The sequence below is a fragment of the Peromyscus maniculatus genome, chromosome 22 (assembly GCF_049852395.1).
Source record: "Peromyscus maniculatus bairdii isolate BWxNUB_F1_BW_parent chromosome 22, HU_Pman_BW_mat_3.1, whole genome shotgun sequence".
NCBI lineage: Eukaryota > Metazoa > Chordata > Mammalia > Rodentia > Cricetidae > Peromyscus > Peromyscus maniculatus.
Window position 1 is genome coordinate 6,579,969 of NC_134873.1, and position 25,302 is coordinate 6,605,270.

The 25,302-nt window shown below is 40.7% G+C and overlaps 1 protein-coding gene across 1 annotated transcript in view; it reads right to left on the reverse strand.

Annotated features, from left to right (window-relative positions):
- The window catches only part of LOC102913190 (uncharacterized), an 82,823-nt gene that overhangs the window by 38,338 nt on the left and 19,183 nt on the right, over window positions 1-25,302 (reverse strand).

Sequence of the window (25,302 nt, forward strand, 5' to 3'; positions counted from 1 at the left end):
CATGTAGATCGTTTTGATCCAAAGCTAGATTGCATTTTGGTTATTTTACCTTCTAGGCATTCCCCAACAGGAATATTAATGCAGAGGGAAGATATTATATTGGAATGGATATTTTTACCAAATAAACCAAATAAAAAATTAAAAACTTATGTGGAAAAAAAATCTCTGACTTGATTTGGAAAGGAAAATTGAGACTTCATCAATTAGCAGGAATAGACCCAGCAGAAATTGTCATACCTTTAACTAACGAGGACATTGAAAAATTATGGATAGAAAGTGAACCTTGTCAAAAGGCTTGCAGTAATTTTTTGGGAGAAATTAACAGCAAATATCCCAAATGCGATAGAATTGATCGTATAAAGAGATCTGATTGGATCTTGCCTCGAATTTTACAGGAAAAACCCATATCTGCAGTTCATACATTTTATACAGATGCCAACAAAGAAGGAAAGGCAGGTTACAAATCAGAAAATTTAAATAAAGTGGTTCAAAATCCTTATAATTCAGTTCAAAAATCGGAATTGTATACTATTCTCTTGGTATTAATTGATTTTTTAGAACTTCTCAACATAGTAACTGACTCTCAGTATGCTGAAAGAGTAGTATTACATATTGAGACTGCAGAATTTATCCCTGATGCTTCAGAATTAATTTCACTATTCATTCAACTACAAGATACAATCAGGAAAAGAAGTCATTCTTTATATATAACTCACATTCGATCCCATACTGGTCTGCCAGGCCCTCTAGCACAAGGCAATGATGAGATTGATAAATTATTGATAGGAAATGTGCTGGAGGCCTCAGAATTTCATTAAAAAAATCATGTCAATAATAAAGGTTTAAAAAAGAATTTTCCCATAACCTGTCAACAAGCCAAAGAAATAGTAAAGAAATGTCCTACTTGTTCCTTCTACAATCAAATGCGATTACCAGCAGGATGTAACCCAAAGGGTACTCAGAGGAATGAAGTCTGGCAGATGGATGTGTTTCACTTTGCAGAATTTGGATAATTGAAATATGTACACTACACCATCAATACTTATTCGGGATTTCAATGGGCAACTGCTTTGAGTTCTGAAAAAGCTGATTCTGTAATCACTCATTTGCTAGACGTTATGGCCATCATGGGTATACCTGCACAAATCAAAACTTACAATGCTCTATAAGTCTCTGTTAAAATGAAACAGTTTTTTGCTTATAATATAAAGCATATTACAGGCATACCACATAATCCTACAGGTCAAGCAGTTATGGAAAGATGAAACAGAACTCTAAAGGACATGTTAAATAAACAGAAAGGGGTAACAAAAACCCCAGATATAGACTACATAATGCTCTATTACCTTTGAATTTTGTCAATGCCAATGAGAAAGGAAAAACAGCTACAGAGAGACATTGGGTAATAGAAAAAACTACAGAATTAAATCAGCCTATATACTTTAAGGATGTGCTAACCTCAGAATGGAAACCAGGAAATGTGTTACGTTGGGGATGAGTTTTGCTTTTGTTTCTACAGGAGGAGATAAGCTGTGGGTACCATCAAAATTGATAAAGGTTCAATTTGAACAAGAGAGACCTCTTAATTAGAGGAGGTGATAGTTCATCAACCAGCATGAACATCCAATTTAAACTAACTTATACCAGTAACACATGCCTTTTCATTTAATCAGATAATAACTTGCCAAAAAGGAACATCCCAAAAAAACCTTGGGCAAAGGTTTTTGTTTTTGTCTTTTAGGAGAATGAAGGTTCTGTAGGCACCGAATACAAATGCCAAATCAACCAGACAAAGGACAAGGACAGAATAACATAAAACATAGATCGAGCTCATTTTTATCTCCAAATGGCTGAGTGTGGGGTCCAGGGGCACCCCAAAATCTCAGTGGGACCTCCAATTGTTGGACCGCAAAGTTTAGGGTCTCAAGTGGTTGCCCCAAGAATCCAGACTCCAGTCCACTTGATGCAACAACACGAGGATTTAATTTAAGCATCTGTACAGATGGTAAACTCTTGTCCTGAGAGCAAGAGTTGCATCTTACTGCAGCCCCATGGGGGCTTTTAAAGGAAAAACCCATAAAAGCCATAAGATTATAATTCCCATACAATTTTGTTTCACAAGATCATGGTCTGGTTACAGAGTGATCACAGAGGGGGTTCAGTTACATCAACAGGTACATTCTTCCTGAAACTTCAAGGGGGGATATCAGGGCGGGAGTGGAGTTTACACAAAGGTCACAGTGGTCCTTCCTGGAACACCTGCAACTATCCCAGTCACAGTTGAGCACAACTCCTAACAGAAATCTTTTTACATTGTTACATTGTAGGGGTGGTTGAATAATTGCTGAGTTAGGTGGCCCTTGGAACTAGTTTTCTTTTTAGTTCCTTATTCTCCTGGGGCTTGGGAGGGTAAGCCTGAAGGACTGGGGTCTTTCAGATTAAGGGCATGTGCTACCACTGCCAGACTTCTGTTATGGCTTGCTATTAGCTCTGACCCCCAGGCAACTTTATTTATTAACATACAAATAAAATCATATTTCAGAACAAATAAAATATCACCATAAAAGTCCAAGCTCAGAGCTTGAATATAAAGGCTCTTTACTTTTACATATGGGATTCAATCTCCATGGTAGTCTTTTAGGGGTCCCCATGATCTGGGCATAACACTAGGTGTGACACACAAGTATACTCTGTACTGAGGACACTGTTGCTTGGAGACCACTGTTAGATTTAGGCAAACCTGCGATATAAACAAAACTCTGTCTCAAAAAAGCAAATGGCTAACACATTAGTGTCAGTCTTTGTCCTGGAGTCCACTTGGATCTATGGTACCCTGGCCTTTGACCCAAGTCCACCCCCTTTTTGACACCCTGTCTGGAACCTGTAATGGTGCTGAAGCAGTAGCCAGCAGCAGTGGTAATGGCATGAAGAATCCCTACCCAGCTGCTTTACTGCTGTGCTCCACTGCTCTGTGGAGGAATTTTATCCTGTGTCCTGCCTGCAGGCCTTCCACTGAGGATTCTTTAAAACCACACTAACACTTGACTGGCATGTTCAGTCTGGCTCACTGTGTGATTTCTGGCTCAGTAATCTACTTTCTGAGTAGAATCTACTCATTTCTACCTGAAAATGAAAAATAGCAAGTGGAATCACATGTACATGCTAATAATGGAATTGCTAGCTGCATGTTGAGGGCACAGAGGTCTTTGTACTCACAGAGAAGGAGAAACAGGACCAGGAATGTTAATCTCCCAGGGGTGTCTGCTCAGTGGAGAAGATACTAATCAAATAACTGAATTCCATCCAAAAGGCTGAAATGGATTTTGTTAATGACCTGGAGAATTTTTTGCTATCTGTGGAGCAGACCTCACCCATCTTTTGCTACAGAGGCAAACCTCATTAATATTTTCCAGAATGATTATCTCAGAGTCTTCCTTCCCTAGTCCAATAAGCATTTGACAGAAGATGTCACATGTACTCTATGATCTGCTGACCTCTATGCTCTCTTGGTCGCAGATCACACTAGACTCTAGGCCTTTTAGCTACAAAACCCACCCTATGGTCACATGTACTTTGTTAATATCTTCATGTCATCACACTTTAAGCTTTATTGTGCACCTGGAACTGTACTTATTGTTGCCTGGAAACCTTTTTCTAAATTGTGCTGTGTTTTGAATACGCTGACAATGATCCTTTTGGTAATAGTCTCCCTGAAGACTATTCCAAGTTGACTAAATCTGCTTGGATTTTCATTCTCATCTTGCAGGGACCACCACAACTGGTGGGGCAGAGGATCCTTTGAGAAGGTAAGAATTTCCTTTAAATAGAAGTTACTGGTCCCTATAAACACACATTATTTGTCCCGACCTTTTGCTCTCAAATAACTGACACAGAGGCTTAGTGTTATTTATAAAGGCTCAGATGATGGCTCAGGCTTGCTACTAGCTACTTTTACTCTTAAATTAACCAATGTTAATTTATCTATCTTTAGCCACGTGGTTTGATAACTTTTCTCAGAACAGCATTCTCATCTTGCTCTTTTGCTTTTGCCAGCAATTGACTCCATCATTCTTCCCATCAGATTTAGTCTGGTTACCCCAACTATAGTCCCTGCCTGGCTCCTGGCCACTCAGCATTTTATTAAACCAATTTGAGTGACAAATCTTTAGAGTATACAAGAAGATTATTCCATGACTAGTCCTCTCACTGATAAGGAGTTGTGACCTTAAAGGGCAAGAGAGGGACTAAATATGGGCTCTTCTCAGTTATCTGCAATGCGGCGAGCTCCTCGGCCAGCGAGGAAGAATGACCACCACTCGAGGATTCTTCTCAGATCACACTTTATTGGAGCGCCTCTTGATTAAGGGAGAGTGGGAGGTGAGGGGCCCCGAGGACTAAACTGCAGCTGCTTATATGGGGAATCAAGCAAACATGCCATACTGTGATTGGGTTCCGCCAGAATGCAAGCACGGGGAGCCACGGGATAGGCTGAGGACATAAGGTCAATTACCATACTGGCGCATGTGCAGACCTTAGGACATGTAGTCCTAGGAGCATAGCCAAATATGGAGTTGTTTACAGCTGGGCTACCAGGAAGCCAGCGCCATCTTAGAATGGCGGCTCCCTACATTGCAACAAAGTATTTTGTACAGTTATTGAAATATTTGTTATGATCCAGAGGGACAAAATATTCAGATCTTCAAATCTACAAACTTTAGAATGCATAGGAACTAAAGCAAAGAGAGCCCATGAAAAGGGGGATAATAATGTGGCCTAGACTTCATGGCAACCCTACTGTTTGACAAATTTTCAAGATTTCAACATTATGGATCACAATTCTCCAGCACTTTTTTACCTTTATTTTTAATAATTCTCACTATGTGTTATGGTGTTCTCTTAAGCCTTTTCCTTTGGGAAATTCTGTGTGGGCTTCAGCAGAGGATGAAGATATATACAATGGGAGCCTCTTTAAACAAAAAAATTCTTTAGAAAAGATCACTGCCACTGTGGAACCATATAGAATGATAACTCTGCCTACTCTCACACAGTTAACACCTGTCTGCTAGAAAATTTAGCTAAATCAAACATATGCTTGACAAATAAGGTCTATTTGAATATAAGATGTTTGGTGAATAGTATATATTTGACAATCAAGATAAGTAACATATGCTTGATAAATAAGGTCTATTTAAAAATAAGATTTGTTTGATGATTAAGATACATTTGATAACCAAGATTTATCAATTCCTAAAGTCTACTCAGGTTCACATTAATATTTGTGTAGCATTGTATTTGCTAACATAAGCTTTAGCTATTTAGATAAACTAAACTATATTTTATAATGGAATGTCTGGTCCCTTGAGAAAGTTCCTTACTCAAGGTCAGTCATTTAAACAAAAACCTCCATTTCCACAAGGGTTTGGAGAAAGTTTCTGCTTGCTAAAAAGGGAGCCATTTTCCTTGTCTCTGAGAAGAGAAACTTGGGGCCCCTCCATTAACATAAATCTGTGGTGTCTATTAACTTGTCAATGCTAACTCCCTCAATCCCTGCTCACAAGGCTCACCCCACTTACAAGCCCCCTTCCTCACACTCCCATTTACTCCTTTGTGCAATGGTAGAGTATGAAATGTGTAGCCTTCTGTTATAAAGCAGCAGCCATCCTGATTCACCCTCAGATCCTGTCAGTCTCCTTCCTCTCTAACTCCACACCTCCTCTTTTGGACCTGAACTCCACTGGAGCTGGACTCTTGGAAGAAAGGCCATGTCAAATAGTACTTTTAATTGGAGAGAGAGAGAATTTTCTGCAGAACATATCATGGCAGGGCAAACAGAATGGACTCCCAGGGCCCACCAGAGCTGACAGGGCTTCACTGCTGCAGTATGAGCTAGCCAGATGGTCCAGAACTTTCTTGCTGTATGTTCCCTTAGCTTTTGTTTAAGTGTTTTCTGTTGTTATTGCTGTTGTTGTTCCTTTCCCTCATACTGGGAATAACTCAGCTTTAAAGACCCATGATAAGAGATTATTTTTCTTTTCCCCCAGTAGCAAAAATAACTCACTATCAATCATCCCTTCATGGGAGAAAAAAATGAAAACAAGCTCTACTTCTAGAACAAAACAATCAGAACCCAGGACTTAAAGTACAAAGCCAATGTTGTTTAAATTTTCAGAGGCATTAGTCATTCATTATGTGAAGAATGTTCTCTTCTCCTGATCCTTTAGTTAATGCCTAAATGAACAATTAACTTCCATAGTAAATAAACTAAGAGCAAAATTCATAATTTTGAACTATATCATTCAGTATACTTGAATTAAAAAATTAAAAAGGATAGGAAAGGTCATGACTGCTCCTAGGCATGGTGGAGGAGCAAGTTTATCCTAAGTATGTGGGAGAGCATAGTCAGAGGCAGGGATATCTGAGTGTCCACAGTGGACATTAGCAGACTGAGCTGGGTCATGTGAGGAGAGTGGGGGAAAGGAAAGAGGGGAACCATGTAGAGCAGCCAGGAGGCAAAAGGTCCAAAAGGGTTGTGTGACTAAATGTATGAATTATATAGGGAAGACCCTCTGGGGGAAGTGTAGCCTAGTCCCTGGGCTGGAGAGTTCAGGGTAGAGGGCAGAGTATGCCAGCCATACCCTGTAATAGGTAGGGACTGAAAAATAATGGGAGAACATGGTGATTGGTGCAGCTTTGATATGCTAAATAGATCCCTCAGGCATTTTTCCCAGGCTTGAATCTTAACATCCCAGGCTTCTGTTGATAATAAATTATGATAAGGGGTGACATAATTGTCATGCTTAGTGCTTCTATTTCTGTGAAGAGACACCATGACCTCCCCACCTGTCATAAAGGAAAACATTTAATTGAGGTGTTTGCTTCGAGTTTCAGAGGTTTCAGTCCATTATCATCATGGTGGAGAGCATGACATTGTTCAGGCATGTATGGTGTTGTCTAAATCTTGATCTTAAGGAACAGGAAATGGTCTCAGACAGTGGACTGTATCTTGAGCATATGAGACCTCAAGGCCACCTCCACAGTGATGCATTTTCTCTAACAAGACCACACCTACTCCAACAAAGCCATAACTCTTAATGGTACCACTCTTTGGGGGCCATTTTCTTTCCAACTACCACAGTAATCATCTATGACTAGCTTCTCCTGATATTGGGGCATTGTAGGTGGTAACAGGAAAAGACGGAATGTTGGCCAAATCTGAGAAGAACAGGCTGTATTACCCTGCCCCAAATCTAACTCTGTGGGGTACCTTTTCCAGCAAGTTATATCTTTCCTAGGGCAAAATGGTTTTGGACAACAGAAAACAAATATTATTTTTAATTAAAAATAAATTCTCTTTGAAATTTAGAAACTAAATATACCTTAGTATGTGTGAATAAATATATGTATATTTCTCTTTCTCATTAATAATAATGAATAAATATACTCATTTCTCTTTATGTATAAATTCAAGGTTTAAGTGTATTTACTTTTAGATCACCATGGACACTCTGTTGTTGGATTTTTCTTGGGTGACCAGCTCACAAAAACTGGCATAGAGACCTATTATTAATTATGAAAGTTAGGCCTATAGCCTAGGCTTGTTTCTAACTAGCTCTTATAATTTATATTAACTTATTTTTGTCCATCTTTTTCATTTGTTCAACATCTTGTTGCCACATGACTCATGATTTTTACCTCTTCTCCTGCATGTCTTCCTCCCTCTCTGTCTGACTGGAGACCCCACCTTTCTTCTTCCTAGGACCTCTCTGTCCCCAGAAGTCCTGCCTAACTCCTTCCTGCCCAGCTGAGGGCCACTCAGCTCTTTATTAAACCAATCACAGTGACACATCTTCACACAGAGTAAAGGAATATTCTGCAACAACATTCACCTTGAATTTCAGTCTTCCTTTTGCAAGCAACTTTTACATTTAAATCACCTTAATTCCCATGAGCCAACTTCCACCTCGCAATTATTGCAATTAAAGGCATATGCCTCCCAAGTGCTGGGATTAAAGGTGTGAGCCACTACCTTGCTATGGAGTCTTAGAATAGCTAGAATAATAGTTATTCTCAGAGGGTTTTCTAGGTTTAATTTGGTTCTACATTTTCATTCTTTTTTTAGTGTAATTTATCATTTTTGCTGACTTAATCTGGATTTGCTCCCTAGCAAATTTTAATATTCTAGTCTTTTTTTTTTTTATTTTTTTTATTTTTTTTTATTTTTTTATTTTATTTATTTTTTTTTTTTTTGGTTTTTCGAGACAGGGTTTCTCTGTGTAGCTTTGCGCCTTTCCTGGGACTCACTTGGTAGTCCAGGCTGGCCTCGAACTCACAGAGATCCACCTGGCTCTGCCTCCCGAGTGCTGGGATTAAAGGCGTGCGCCACCACCGCCCGGCAATATTCTAGTCTTAATTAAACATGATGCCAATTTGCCTACTATTTCATTATTTTCAGACATTTCATCTGCCTTTACTGTATGAGATATATAAAAATTCAAGTCTTTGCTATGTTTTGCTGGGTGCTGCCATTTCCATTTATGCCTCCCATGACCAGATATCTTTGCCATTTATCTGGCAGTAAGTGCTTTTCCATTTTGATTATCATACAACTATGCCACTGCATGTGCACCATGAATTGGAAATGTTCCTTTGGCCTTCCTTAGCTGTTTGTCTTATACCCCTGATTTATGAGCCATCAGTAAACCATGCCTTAGATAAATAATGTGACCATTATGTTGGTTCCTGCAGTTCAATAGTTGCCTCTCTTAGAGGAGGGGTGAGCACATTAGGCAACTGAGCTATTTCCTAAGTGCAGGAAGGCACAGACCCTTTTGCTACCATACCCCAGTCACTAAGGAATTCTGCTTTGTACCAGTTCCACCGTAATACCTCTCCTTCCATGATAAAGACTCTGCATTTGAAGAGATCCAATCCATCATTATAAGGGGTGCCCAGATGACCATAGGATAGTTGGCCTTCACTATCAGGTTCTCCAAGCCTCACAAAATGTCCAGATTTGTTTCTCAAAAAGAGGATATTTATTCTCCTTACATGGAAAGTGTTTGCAATAGAATCCAAAAGGTAAATGTAGGTGGATTTCTCTTTGTTTTATGAAGGGTACCGAGTTGCCAATTCGTCAGTGACAGCCACAACTAGGGCATCGTCTGGCTAATGAGTGGTCACCATTGCATGCACAGAGAAGAGCTGAATGGAATCCGTGAAAGCTGCTCTTTGTTTCTGCCCCCACTGGAAATTAGCTGCCTTTCTAGTAATTCTGTAGAGGATTTATTACAATAACCTGTAAATATTGTTATCTAATTTCTGTAGTGTGAAAACAACAATTAGGAGCTGTATCTGGCTTTTGTCCCTAGGTCGTGGGATTAAAGGCATGAACCATCACCACATTTAGAATTTAGAAGATCTGTCTGTTTCTGCAGGGATGAGAGGCATTGGCTATCACTGCTCTGCTCAAATGTCTTAGCTCCAAATCACTCCAACACTTAGAGATTTAGAAAACAAGTTCAACTTACTTTAAAAATCTAAATCTTTTAACTGTAATTTTTAACAAAAAAATAATAATATCCATTTTATTTAAGAAGAAAACTCAAAAGCTGATGTCCAAAATGGCATGGGCCATGTGACAATCTACAGTTGAATATTCTAACATGGAATTAAGACATATGGTATAAGAAAGCTGTTTTTTTTTTCATTTCATGCCAGTAAGGCAAGTGTGCCTTTGGCAAATTATCATTCCATAATACCATTTTTTATTTTTATTTTTTCTTGCCTGATAAAATGACAGGCATTCCTTAGTCTTTATAAGTAAGTTTGGACTAAATGACCAGGCTGTCTGATGAACTATCACCTCTCCTTATTCAGCAGGTCCTTCCTGTTTAAATATAATCTTTATCAGTCTCAATGGTACCTACCACTTTTCTTCTCCTGTGAAAACAAAGGCAAAATCTCTTGCCCAATGGAACACATATTCCAGTTTCCATTCTAGGCTTGTGGGGCATTTATCTACCAATCCCACATATCCCCACAGTTTTCTTGAGTGTGAGCAGCAGGAAATATTAGAAGGATTTAGATTGTGGAGATAAACAGATAGAAAATAGAGGATAGCCTTGAGAGGGCCTGGAATCTATTCCAAAGGGCCCCGACTGTCTCTGCTCCAGGGTATTTATAGTGACACCAAGGGGTGGAGCAAAAGACCTGCCCCCAGCACAGCCAAGTGCAGACCATCTCAGACACCTGCACACATGCCTGTGGTCCTAATCATCCTCTCTATGCGGACCTGCTGGATAAAGCCACGAGGAATCTGAGAATTGACTCCCACAGGTCCCCCTTTCTTAATATATAAAAAATCTCATTATTAATAGCATACAGCAATCTGCATAGCTATAATACCTCCTAGTATGGGAGCAGAGGATGATAAAGATGGCATTTCTCTTTTGGATTAGGTCCAAGGTGACTAAAGCAGTCTTTAGTGTCATCCAGCCCTTTCTAAACCAAAAACTCTTAATGTAATTGCAAACTTAAACAATCCCTTATTTCATCATTACCAGTAACAAGTTAACATAAATAATGCTATACATAGTCACAATTCTCCCAATCTTGCAACTCAAAGCAAACTCTTAACCATTTGAATTAACATAAATGTGCTATATATATCATGAACAATTTTCTCAGTCTTATGACTTAAACTCAATAGAATCATTTGAATTTTCTTGCTAACAGAACATAGGAAAAACTTCTGATGTATTCACATCAAACTTAAATATTTCCTTAACTCCACAAAACCATGGTGCATAAATATCAATAGGTTAAGCATAATTTCTGCAAACATACATTCAATCTTAATTCACTCATAACTCCTCCTTTTCTTTATAATTTTTAAACAAAATCTCAAACCTAGTTAGAGGAACCCAAATTTACACAATTCCTACAAACCCATATTGAAATGCAGTCTTCTCAATCTAACCATTAACACTTTGAAAACTTTTAGCAAAACATCCAAAAGCAGTTTCTTAATAAAACTCTTTACACTTAGCCAGGTTTTGGTGGCACACACCCTTAATCCCAGCACTCTCTGAGTTCAAGGCCAGCCTGGGCTACCAAGTGTGTTCTAGGAAAGGCACAAAGCTACACAGAGAAACCCTGTCATGGAAAAAGAAAAAAAAAACTCTTTACACTTTAAAAATAGTCTTTTAGTATACCCCATTTGCATTTCTCACTAAAAAAACATGACATTAGTCCACTCAAACAAGAAAATATTTTTTAAATTAAATACACTAAGGAATATCATTTCTCCCTTTTCTTTATAATTTCTTAAAACAAAATCTCAAGGCTAGTTAGAAAACTCAAATTTTTCCATTTAAACAGTACACAAAACCAGTTTCATAAATAAATCCATTTTTATGTAAACAGTTCCATAAAAATTTCATGAATCACCAGTTAATAAAGCATATATGCATACATAAAACTGCATCTTTAGGTAGAAAAAATGTATTTCCTCACTTAAACAGTCCCATTTTTAACCCAATTCCAAAAAACAGTTCCTACATCATTACTATAAGTAAACTCAAAATTGTCCCATTGCAATGAAATCTCTATTGTTCATTTCATTTCTTAAGTCCCAAAATTCAAATAATGAATTCTGGTATGAGACTTCCAAATATGAAGAAATCCATAACAAAAATCTTTTTGTAGTTTTATCTCATTTTCTTAAGTTCAAAAAGTTCAAAAAAATAAATTCTGATATCAGACTTGAACTTCCAAATATGAAGAGATGTTTTATAACCAAAACTTTCTGCAGGTAACAATTTTAGTTCAAACAAGCGTCTCTGCAACTTTTGTTCTCATGGACAGAGATCTTTTTAGTAACAGTAGTATTCTAAACCACACCATTTTTGATGTTAGCTCAGGTTTTTCTGTGTTGCATTTGATTTTCCAACTAAGGATGCCTTGTTGTGGTTCTGGCATCTGCCATTCTTAGCTTCTTAGTGGCTTCTGGAGCTTTTGAAACCATTCAGACTGCCTGCTTTGCAGTCTACTAGGACACTTCCTTCTGTGTCTCAGGTTCTTTCACCATATACACTAAGCATAGATTCACACTCAATATTTATACTTTTATAAACGCACGTATAATATATTAATATCTACTTATTTATACTTCTTAAGGAAACTATAGAACTACTTTAGCAAATATATTTCTTTTTTTTTTTTTTTTTTTTTGGTTTTTCGAGACAGGGTTTCTCTATGTAGCTTTGCGCCTTTCCTGGAACTCACTTGGTAGCCCAGGCTGGCCTTGAACTCACACTTCTTATTTACTTTTTATTTTCATCTTTTACAACTCGAATCTTTACTTATTTACTTCTTTTTTTTTTCTTTTTGGTTTTTTTTTTTGGGGGGGGAGACAGGGTTTCTCTGTGTAGCTTTGTGCCTTTCCTGGAACTTGATTTGTAGACCAGGCTGGCCTTGAACTCACAGAGATCTGCCTGCCTCTGCCTCTCGATTGCTGGAATTAAAGGAGTGCACCACCACCACCCAGGTTACTTATTTACTTCTTATATTTTTATTTAAACTTACATTTACAAATTCTTATTTAAAATTATATTTACAACTAGCATCTTACAAGCTTATTACTACATGTCTTAAAACTACATTAGATAATTCTTGCAAGCTTATATTCTTAAAGGAACTCTATAGATCTATTTTACAAATTTATATAGGGCTACCATTAGCATATAACTAACTTAGCAAACATCTAAAGATTTCTTGACACAGATCCAACAAGACAGAATAATTTCTACAAACTCACATATCTTATTTTCATCTTTCTACTTCTTACTCTTAATTATTATCACCATCTCTATTAGAAAGATTCTCTTAACTAGACAGGTAAGCACATCATTTCTAAAGTTTAGTGTTTATAGTCAGCTTTGCTATACAACACTGGGATTTAGTGAGTGTTGTCATTATAGAGTTGTGATACTTGTTGCTAGGGAACTGTAACATTCTAGGGATGAAGCCACACCCCAAAGTTGCGGAGTTCTCTCAACCATTCCAGAACCAGCAGAGATGAACTGTCAGTGGTAAACAGTTTTTAGCTAAAGGCTGTCCCTTCACCCAAATTCATAATAGCTCCCCTAAGTGCTTCAATCCAGACAAACATTTCTATTACAGCAGTACTTTTGGTTTGTTCTACCTAAAAACTTCACTTCACACTGAGGGTGAAATTACCATATTTAGCTCCTGTAAAGCTCTTCGCCAAAGACTGCACAGCTATTAGGTGATATAAAGTATTTTTTTAAAGGAGCTAGTAAAGCCAAAAGCAGCACAGCTCCAAACTCTATTGTGAAACCTCAGTAACCCCCCCAACTCTTTCCTCTACAGACAAAGAGAAGCTTAAACCAGGATTCCTAAGTGTAAATAAGAACTTAGACCCCTTTTTACCAGGTGGCGGTATCTGCTACAGTGACTTTAAAAAACACAGAGTCAGGATATTCAACCAAAAGACTAAAAAAGGAAGGTGGGTTGAAATGAATTATATGGTCTGTGCCTTTAAGAACTAGCCTCACAAAGAAAGGGGAGTGCTCCTTCCAACCTCCCTGCTGGCATGAGAGATTTGGAAAGAGCCTCCTTTCTGAGGCTCCCTGCCGAGGCTTGTAAATTTAGAATAAACCTTGCTTTTGCATTCTGGTATGCTGGTCCTTGGTGGTCTTTCTGGGGGTCATGATCTGGGCACAACACTATTTCCTCACTGTTTGCATTAACCAGTGACAAAACTTCAGAAACACTAATCAAGCCACTTTCATTCTGGTTCCTTTATAGGAATCTCACTGGAGCTGACTCTTCCTTAGTTTCATGATCCTTACCAGACCCTCCAGTAACCACCGAGCTTCATTCTTCTCTTGTGAAAAAACACAAACATGTCCTGGACCCCATATTAACACAGGATTGGGACCCTTCCATAATTCCGAGTAGGGATCTTTCCATTTCACTTGAGCAAAAGTCACTTGGGTGCCACTGTGTCAAAATCTATCTGCAGCAGACTGCTCACAAACATCCATATTCAAAAAGTTCAGAACAGAAAGAGCATGATTTAATGCATTATGTGGCAATTGAGGGTAAATTTCTTCCTTTTATTTTTATTTTCTGAAGTTGTATTTTAAGACTGCTATGAGCCCTTTCTACAATACCTTGTCCCTGAGGATTATAAGTAATACCTGTTTTATGTATGATTTCCCATTGGGTACAAAATTGTCGAAATGCCTTACTACTATACCCAGAACCATTATCAGTTTTAATAATTTTTGGTATACATGTAAGGATTTGATCCTTAATTATGTCATCAGCCTTTGCCAGCTTCCCAGCCTAAAAAGAGGGTGAGCCCTCTGTGGGCTCTCTCTCTGTCCCCTCTCCTCTCTGCTCCTTCCTCCCATCTGCTCCCCTCTCCCCCTCCCCCCTTTTGTGTCTCTCTGTCTCTGTTTCTCTCTCTCTCTCTCTCTCTCTCTCTCTCTCTCTCTCTCTCTCTCTCTCTCTCTCTTCTCTCTCTCTCCCCCCCCCCAATAAAGCTCTAAAAAGGTAACCATAGCTATGATTCTTTTAATTAGCACGCTGCTCCAACAGCATGGTCGCTGCGGGCGGCGACCAGCCACAAGGGGCAGCGCCGCGACATAACAACCAGCCAGGGGGGGCAACGCTGGGGCATAACTAACAATGGTGCTGTGACTCGGATACATCACCGAACACCGAGGACCCGCTGTAAACTACTGCCGCCTCTATCCCCATCCAGTGAGACTGCGAGCACACGCGCGTCCCTGGACCCCCACCACTAACACCATGATTCTTCACCACAGTAAGTCCGCTGTTTTCGCAGCTGTAGTCTGAGCTATATTCTTTGCGACAGACACCCCGGGGGGTTGTCCTCGGGCTGCACTCGCAATGGCACATTTCCCTTTCTGACGAGAAAGCAAATGCTGTCCTGGTCTACTGGGTGGACCAACTGCGGTGTGGCTCCAGCCCTTCTCATCCCTTGACGAAGAGGATGGCGAAGTTGAGCTGACTCATGGATCTCTCTCCACTCTTTGGGGACACCCAAGATTGTAGTCTGATCCCGGTTTGTTATTGTAATTTTTTATTTTAATTTTTTCCCTCTCGGCTACAGTCATGGGACAAATGGGCGGATACATTGGCGGATAGGGGCAGGCACTGGTAAACGTGGCCACATAGCGTCGTAAACCTGGCCCCATAACGGAGTTGCGGGAACTTCTGCCAGCGAACAGGCAAAGGAGAGTTACTTTATCTCCAAGTTTCTACTAAAGTTCTAACTAAACCCTTCTCCTTCCCCACTTCTGCGTCTCCACATGCAACCTTTTCCATCCGACTTCCACCAGCAGTGGGCAGGCTTAAGTGGACAGGCTTGGGCGGTTTCTACAACTCGCCTTAACTCACCTTTAACTCGACCCACTCATTCTCAAACTGCCTTGAGAAACATAGACGGGTCTGGAAGCGGCTAAGATCCATGCAAATAAATTTACAGTAGTCAGGATGGCTCTTAAGCCAAAAAATCAGCTTATAGCCTCAGACAAGTCTTCCAAAAGCTGTCCTTAAGCCACCAATCATCAGGAAAAAAAAAAAAGTTCAGGACACGGAGTAAAATCCATCTCTTGTTCCCCAGACCTCCCTGACTAAAACTTAAGCATCTGGAGAGCAAGGCTCCTGACCCCACAGGCAAAAGAGTCATCCATGGCATTTAAGGTGTGCCAGGGAAGAAATAAAAGCCCGAAAACAAAATTGCCAAGTGCTGGCACTCGCTGACTCCCTAAAGCTGTTTGGTCCCTTTTTTTTAAGTGAGGAAAAGGCCATGGGCTAGAAAATGCCCTGCCAGGCCATCAACAGCCTTGTTAAAAGTGCCACCTAGAAAGACAGAGTCAGCTGGCCGCCCCCAGGCACCAAGATGCATGGGTACATCAAGCTAAGACCTTCAGCAGACCTAGGCTTGGCTACAGACATGGCAGGGAAGCCAGAACACAGCAGGGAAATGATCTGTTTCTTTCCTTCTAGACACCAGAGCCACTGACTCAGTCCTGGGAGTTTAGGGATGCCACCTCTCCTTTATTGTCGGGTACATAGGACAGCCTTACCACCTCACCAGATTTAATTGCACCTTCAGAGTTACTTAATGAAAGATTTCCACCTAAAATAAGAGCTCATTGCTTCACTCCAGATCCACTGCCTGTGTTTCTCATGTGCATACAGACAGGGCCCTGATCTTTGCCTTGTCCCTAATTCCAAAAAAAACAAAACAAAACAAAAAAAAAAAAACCAAACAAGTTCTATGTACCATAAGCTTTTCTCTTCCCAGTTCTCTGTTCTAACTCGCTGTTCAGCTAATGGTACAGGACCACCACAGAACCAAAGTCCAGAGATCATCAAATAAGAAACTGTAACAGCTAAAAGGTATTTACACTCCCAGGCCCAAAAGTGTCTGGGCACTACAAAAGAACTTTAATATAAACATCTATTACTGTGAGATGCTTTTAAGAACTGATCACCTGTCTCCTGGATGCCAAACTAATAAAGGAAACAGGTGCTTCAAAGTAATCTTTGATAAAGCTTAACATGTTTCAAAATCCATAGGGGCAGGCCAGATCTACCTCAGCTAAATGCCAACTCCAAAAATAATGATTATTTTATCTCTCTAAGTTTTTTCTATGTCACCAGCATCTTGTCAAACAGACAGTTCCTAGCCACAGCCAAGAGGGATGCATGTCTCCAGAGCAAACAGATGACAGACAGTATCCCACAAGGCCTGTCTACCTCGGAAAACTCCCCTTCTCCATTCTCCCCAGAGCCAACCAACATCCAAAAGTCAGCTGGAAGCAGTTTTGGAGAGGAACAATGCCCCTAATCCCATCTACCTGCTTTTTTATAATAAGGGAAAGTCTGGAATGTAAGGATTTGATCCTTAATTACGTCATCAGCCTTCGCAGGCTTCCCAGCCTAAAAAGAGGGTGAGCCCTCTGTGGGCTCTCTCTCTGTCCCCTCTCCTCTCTGCTCCTTCCTCCCATCAGCTCCCCTCTCCCCCTCCCCCCTTTGTGTCTGTCTCTGTTTCTCTCTCCCTCTCTCTCCCTCTCTCTCTCTCTCTCTCTCTCTCTCTCTCTCTCTCTCTCTCTCTCTCTCCCCTCTCCCCCCCAATAAAGCTCTAAAAAGGTAACCATGGCTATGATTCTTTTTTTTTTTTTTTTTTTTTTTTTTTTTGAGACAGGGTTTCTCTGTGTAGCTTTGCGCCTCTCCTGGAACTCACTTGGTAGCCCAGGCTGGCCTCAATCTCACAGAGATCCACCTGGCTCTGCCTCCCGAGTGCTGGGATTAAAGGCATGTGTCACCACCGCTTGGCATGGCTATGATTCTTTTAATCAGCACGCTGCTCCGACGGCATGGTCGCTGCGGGCGGCGACCAGCCATGAGGGGCAGCGCCGCGGCATAACGACCAGCCAGGAGGGGCAACGCCGGGGCATAACTAACAATACCCATATACGAAAAACACTTCAAGCAGTGCATAATTACAAATATAGCTTCCCCAGGTTGTGCACTAGCCATTAAAAATCCTGAATAAGTGTCAATGGTCACATGTACATATCTTAATTTGCCAAATTCTGCAGTATGAGTAACATCCATTTGCCATAGATGATTGGGAAGAAGACCTCGAGGGTTTACCCCTAAGTGAGGGACAGGAAAATATTTTGGACATATCCCACATCTTTTAACTATTTGATGAGCTGCTTCTTTGGTAAGATTGAATTGCTTTCTTAAGCTTTTGCTATTTCGATGAAGAGCATGTTGAGCCATTTCCACTTGGGATAATGCTACTTACTATCTTTGTTAACTTATCAACCATTGCATTACCCTAGCTAAAGGACCAGGAAGATTGGAGTGAGCTCTAATATTGCCCACAAAGCATAACAGCTTTCTTTTGTGAATAGCATCTTGAATTTGTTGAAACATTTTGACTTGATTTTTGTTCCAATATTTTCACCAAAATTGTTACTATTCAAAGGAGTCAAGAATATAGATGTTCTTTCATGAAACATATCCTTCATTAGCTTACTTTGAGAAAAAGCATATTCAGGATTAATATTTTCACTTCCATTAGTTTTAACTCTTGATGTTATTATTAGCAGCTGTAATATTTAGCATTGATTTCTTATAAGGAACTTTCAGGTGAAGCAACTATTTTTTTTTTTTTTTTTTTTTTTTTTTTTTGGTTTTTCGAGACAAGGTTTCTCTGTGTAGCTTTGCGCCTTTTCCTGGAACTCACTTGGTAGCCCTGGCTGGCCTCGAACTCACAGAGATCCGCCTGGCTCTGCCTCCCAAGTGCTGGGATTAAAGGCGTGCACCACCACTGCCTGGCAAAGCAACTATTTTTTAAGACAGATTCTTCTGAAGTTTGTTTCCCATCTATAAAGCAGTCATTTCTTTTTGAATGTCTGTTTCCTTGTCTCCTTATTAGATTTGCAAAGTACTCATGCATTACCTGCTGTTTGTTCAAAAGGCAAAGAACTTTATTTTCCCATATGTTTCTTCATATCTAAAACAATGTTCAGTTTATGGACTGCTTTCTCAAGGATTTTAAAGTGGTTTGTTTGCTCTTATAGGTAGCTTTTTGTCTGGTCTGAGTTTTCAAGATTCGGTAAGATTAAGCTTTCTAGCATTTCTTTGAAAAGAAACTTCATTCTGAGCTGAAAAAGCAGTTGTTGGCCAGTATCACCATCTTTAGCTGAAAAACTACATTTCCCAGAATGCATTCTCTTCATCAGTTCGCGGTCATGTGCTAGCTTTCAGACTTCATTTCCCATAGTTCTTTTTATGTCTGGTAGTCAACTTCTGGTACTTTTACCGAACTTGTTTACAAAGATTTTTGCTTTTGCAACACGAGATTTGAATCAGCGTTTTAAGTTTTCAACTATGGCAGATTGGGAGATTTCTGTTCTCTCCTCAGCTGGCATCAACTGGTGTCTGATTCAGGATGTCGGCCAAACTGCACCTTCCTAGTTAGCATGAATTGAGGCAGGCATTCCTTTTACCAATTCCCCTCGGGGCTTTTGTTTCCTTTGCTAGTCAGTAAAAAACAAAAGCATTTACGACAGAGCTTTTCCATAGCTCCTTCAGAGAGATTTTCTCCCACTGATCTTTATCTCATTTTGCTTGTCCCACCCTCCCCCTCCCCCAGATGCAGAGCTTCAGATATCTCAGGCTGCTCTTTTTCTCTGCTAGCTGCCCTTGGAGATAGGGGCTTTTTTTCTCCCCCCGAATCTGCCTCAAATTCTAGCAGCTTTTTCAGGTCATGCATTTTCTGGGAAAGATTATGTCCCTTCTCTGTTTCTTCAGAGACGTTCTCCCAGACAGTTCTTAGTTTGGTCTCACTTTATCCCCTCTGCCCCAGAAACATTTCCCAATGCCACTGTGACAGCCGTTTTGTTTCTGAAGATAGGGGCTTTAGTCTGTTTCTGTTTGGGGGGTCTGTGAGGTTTGTGTTCATAAATCAAGCTTAGCAAGGGAGGTTTTTGTCATCTCTAAGCTCGCATTAGGACAAGCATTTCCCCTCAGGTCTTTCACGTTGCCCGGTCCCCCAGGGGGTTGCCTTTGTTTGTCCATGCTCTCAGACAGAGCTTATCCACCTAAGGCACTCACCCCTCAGGGCTGCACTCCCTCACCTCACTGGGAGTCAGTTGAAACAAAGCTCTTCTCAAAAAGATGCTTTCTCTGATAGAAAAGAACTTTACTCTTTGTTAGTTCTCCTTTCTGCCCTGGCTGGGCTCTTTCCTCAAACAGTGTTCTTGTGAGACCAAAATGAGCCATCTTAGAAATAAGACCAAAATGCTTTCACCCTAAAATTAAGGCCTAAGATTTCTCCTTTTGGGAATAGGCCATTAGTTACTGAAACCAGTCAGTTCAGATTCCAGAAACCAGGAAGTGTAAAAGTACAGAGTCACAAGATAGTCACGAGGTAATGCCTGCCAGACTATGGAATGTCCTCTCCCTGGTTTCCAGGGTAACTGACCACAGAAATGCCCCCATCTGAGGGCAGCCAATGAGAATGGTGGCGGGCAACCACTCCCTTAGAAGTAATTTCTAGAAATCCCTAGACGTGAGCCAATCAGAATTGTATCCATACTAGTACCCCTAAATGATGTAACCTTGTGACTTTTCCCTTTAAAAATTGAGCTTGCAGACAGGTGGGCGCTTCCTCCAGCCTCCACTGCGTTGGATGTATTGGACGAAGTCCCTGCCTAGGCTTGTATTGCTTTTGGATATCCAGAATTAAACCTTGCTTTTGCATTCCAGCATGCTCATCTTTGGTGGTCTCTCTGGGGGTCACGATCTGGGCACAACATTCTAACTAGGCAGCACCACTGCTTCAGACACAGTTCAACTTTATTTCCTTCCCAGAAAGGACTTTTCTCTGGTAGGAAAGCTTTTCTCTGATAGGAAAGCTTTTCTCAGATTTCTTTTGCAGCTATGGACCTATCAACCCAGGAAAGCAGACAACTGTGCCATTCCCACCAGCTTTAGCTTTGTTTGTTCATTTGAAATCTTCCCCTGGGTCCTGCACCTTCCTGCCTCAGCTCTGTGCTCTAGGAAGTTTACAATTGTAGTAACCCTAGTATCCCCAATAAGCCCTCCAACACGGGAGATGCTGGCCAGTCGCCTCTGGGTTTTTTGTCAGATGCGAGGATAGGATGCTTCAGGGGATCTTTGAGTTAGGAGGATTAGGAGCACCTTTTCATTGATGATCACTCAAACAAAACCCTTGATTGCCTCAGCTCAGCTGTAACTGAAAAGCTTGGCTTTTTGCTTTTCTCGGGTAAACAGTTTCCTGCCCTATTGGGCTCTTTGTGGCTTTTAACCTACACTCACCAGAGGGTTTCCCTCAGGGGACTTTGACCCACTGTCTTTTACTAGCTTGAAAAGACAGAGCTTAGAAGGGGTTTCTTAGGAAATCAAGACCTGCCTCCTGCATTGCAGGGAGGATTTTTAATGCTTGAAAAAAAGAACTTAGAGAGGTTTTGCTGTCTTAAGAGGTTTGTTGTTTTCCCTTAGAGCTAATCACAGGTGATTCCCATACTAACATCTTCAGGTGATTTTAATTTTAAAGTTAAAGGCTTAATCATCCTCTCTATGGGGACCTGCTGGGTAAAGCCACAAGGAACCTGAGAACGGGCTCCCACATAGGTTAATACATTCTTAAAATATAAAAGCTGATTTAATACAGCAGTATTTTTATACTATACAATGTCTCTCTGCACCTATCCTGTGTTTTCAATAGCATTAAAAAATGGTTTTTGTCTTTTGACACAGGGTTTCTCTGTGTAGGTTTGGAGCCTGTCCTTGAACTTGCTCTGTAAACCAGGTTGGCTTTGAACTCACAGAGCCTGCCTCTGCCTCCCAAGTGCTGGGACTAAAGGCATGCAACACCACTACCCAGTGCATTTAAAAAATTTCAATTCATAAGGCATTGTGTAATCTAACTCTGGAAGTCTTGATGCTGACAGGGAATGATTGGTTCATATTTGATATTGGGGCCTCCAGCAGGCCCACTCAGGACATTTCCCAAATGGTTACTTTGTCCCTTAATAATCTGCATTCATCAGTTCAATGCTGGCCTTGGCCATACCTTCTCCACAACCCAGAAGGCTGGGACTTTCCTTTTGAATATCTGTAGTAAAAACCATAGGCTTTTCTACGAAGGGGCTTTACTCCTGAGCCACAACATTCCCTGCATTCTTTTAATGTTGCACTATACACGTGTTTATTGCCATAACTGAGTTTTGGGTCCAGAAGCTCAAACTGGCTATTGAGCAAATCTGCCCCATTTCTGCCATCACCCCATGTTCTACACTGGTTATGTTTCCCATTCACAGTGAGCTTACACTCCTTGGTGGATACTTGTGATGTAGGTGGCATATTGGACGTTGTAACATGTGAGGTGTTGCAGAGTAATGGGAATCACAGGGAGAGTATAGGGAGCCATAGTGTGATAAGGCTGGCTGAGCATCATTGGTAAGGTCTCAGGCTGATCTCCCAGTCTGGGAGGAGTCCTGGTCATCACCCTGCAGGCTGGAGAAGTTGGTCAACCAGGCTTCAGCTTGGAGAGGTGAATGATGGAAACTGAATGGCTGAGCTGTGTCCTCAACAGCACTGAGCCTGTATCAACTGAATCTATAGCAAGACACAACCACACACCTCTGCACCTAAATCAAAACCCCACCTTCAGTAGTCATAAATGGCAGAAGTAGGGACATGTCCCTGAGGCACCATGTCCAGGCTGGATCCAGCAAGCTATCCCTCTCTGTACAGAGACTGTTTTCTCTATTCCCATCACCTAACCATGCTTCATAGAGCACTAGATTCTCTGCAGCAAGACTGTCATTTGTTCTCTCAGTGCCCCCTCCTCCTCAGAGCTGGCCAGGATACCCTGCTTCACCTTCAAAGCCTCCTTTAGCAAAAAGGCTTTTTGGCAAATGTTGTAAACTGGAGGGGGCAGGGGGTTCAGGAGCAGCCACCCTGAGCCAGGGAGAAACCAGGGACCTCTTCACTCAGCTACATTGTACAGGGTCCCAGATTCAGGACACAAGCTTGCCCAATTCAGAACTTGTATTTATATATCCCAAGTGCTAAAAATTTTCTCAATATTTGGGGAAGAGAAAATCCAAATAAATAATTATTTTGTGACCCTTGAAGGGACTCTCGATCATACTTTGATATTCATCAAATCTTGGCATCCAGATTGGACTCTAGAGGAGGGGAATATTCAGCTTCTAGGGATTTGAATTAGATCTTAGGTAAAACAAAGTGCAAAAGGACTTGAATGTATAGGGCCAGAATGACAAATTGGAAAATTAAAGCAATATGTGGCTAATACACTTAGGAATGTATGGGTATGTGATCCCTTGCAATGAAAAACACATGTTATAATGACTCAAGGCCCTGTCTACTACACAGAAATCAGACACAGGTCAGAAAATACTTTTGTGTATTTGGCCATTCATAGAAAGCAACCATGCCTCCCCTCCCTGTTCTTATGGTCCCTGTTGGGACATCTTGGGGAACTCTAGAGTCTGGAGTTGCCTTGCCATGCCCAATAACCCATAAAGTCAACTTCGAGTATAATATCAATTTATGGGATGCCCAACTTTGACCTGTGATCTCCACACATGCACATTCACATAAAGAGCACACACATAATCATACAACTGAGAGCATGTGAGACGATTCTGGGGGTAAAGAAACTTGCTGCCAAGCCTGTTTTTCTACCTGAGATCCTTCCCTGGGATCCACATGATTAAAGGAGAAAATGGGTTCACATAAGTTGTCCTTGGGCCTCCACACATGCATACCCTTACCCCTACATTAACAAATACATGCCATCTTAAAAACTTTATGAGTGCATATGGGAAAGTGAGTTCAAATCCTGGTTTATGATCCTTTTACTGCCTTGTGACTTTGTGAGAGTGGCGTCACCTCCCTGTGCCTATTATTCAGAGAGATGTAAGTACAGCACACTTGTTACCCTGGTAACAATAATGAGTTGGTGCATCAATACCCAGAACTGCATTAGTCCGGATTCTCCTACTTTTTTCTATACTTGAGTTTCTCATGTGAGAAGTGGAAGGATTTTGCAATATCTTGCTATCTGGGAGGTTTTTGAGTTTTGTATAATCTCAGGTTAGTGTGCCCCCACAGTGAGCAGGAGGGAAGCCTCCTTTTTGCCATTCTTCTAGTCCTTGTCCAGGGACTGCTGGGCACAGCTCTGGCCCTGGCATGCTCACTCACCCTCTATAAGAAGCCATTGAAGTTGCAGCCGAACCATGATAGTGTGGGCCTAGGTGGTGTATATCTTTCTTCATTAACAATGCCTCGCACTGCATTTGTGGCTGTAGCCCACATAAGACTCTCAGGACACTTCATTCCCAAAGGGGATTAGATCCTGGGCCTCTTCCCATCCTTTCACACTGAATTGATGGCATACCATTTCAAGGAAGGTTATGGATTCCAACCTGAGCCTAGGAATATTCTGATCTTGAAATGCACCTCTGGCTACTAGCTGTGTGTCCACAAATTCATAGTTAAGCCTCTCAGTGCTCTGGCTTGCTCAATCAGAAGTCCAGCCATGTTCTCCATGTACTTAGGCAACTGAGGCCAATGGACAAGATTCAAGGGCTATAGTGTGAGTTCCAGACCAGACTAGGCAACTGAGATAAACTCTGTCTCTAAACACACACACAATTTCTTTTAACAAAGGTTTTTATTTGTTTGCAATTTTTTGTTTGTTTTAGGGACAGGGTTACATGTGGACATCAATGTTTTCATCTCAGATGGCTCTCATTGCTCAGCATATACAAGACTTCTGCAAAAACAGGGAATGGTAGTGAAACCTATCATCTCAGTAACTGGAGGTGGAAGGAGAAAGGTCATGAGTTGAAGGACAGCCTGAACTTGATGAGCCTGTTTTAAAAACAAAACCCAAAACTAATAATTAACATAAACATTATCAGGGCTCAGTGGATGTTATGGCATGGTTCAGCAGGTAAAGGTGCCTGCAGTCAAAATTGATGGATGTGCTTTGGTCCATAGGACCCAAATGGTAGTAAGGGAGGACTGGGTTGTGCAGGTTATCATCTGATTTCAAATTATACTGTGCATGTGCAATCACAAAGGCAACAATAATAAAATAAATCTGAAAAGAAATAGGGATGAGAGATGGTTTAGTAGTTTAGTACCTGGTGTGGACTCCTAGGTAACCATTTCTGCTTGACAAAGTCCCAGCATTTCCACATTGCAGATTTTAATTCTCCAGCATCTTTTTACTTTCCATTTAAATAATTCTCACTATGTTATGGAGTTTCCTTATTCCTTTTGCTGCGGAAATTTTTTGTAGGCTACAATAGAGGGTGGGGATATATACAACAGCAATCTCTCTAAACAAAATTGTTGGAAAAAAATCCCATCACCATGGAACCATACAGTGTGATAACTTACGCCTACTCCCAGACAAGAATCCCCATTGTGTACCCCTGATTACACCAAAAATAGAAAACTTAATGATTTACTAACTGGATATACCCCGTTCCAAGTATGAAAGCACATTATGAAAGGAAACAATGTGCTCACATCCAGAAAGGCATTTAAAAACTTGCTGAAGTAATTGCTTTTGCCTAAAGAAAAATCTTGTGATAAGGTTAATGGCTGTTTTCATCATGGAATCATTAAGTCTCCTTTCAATCTTGCTTGAGTCTA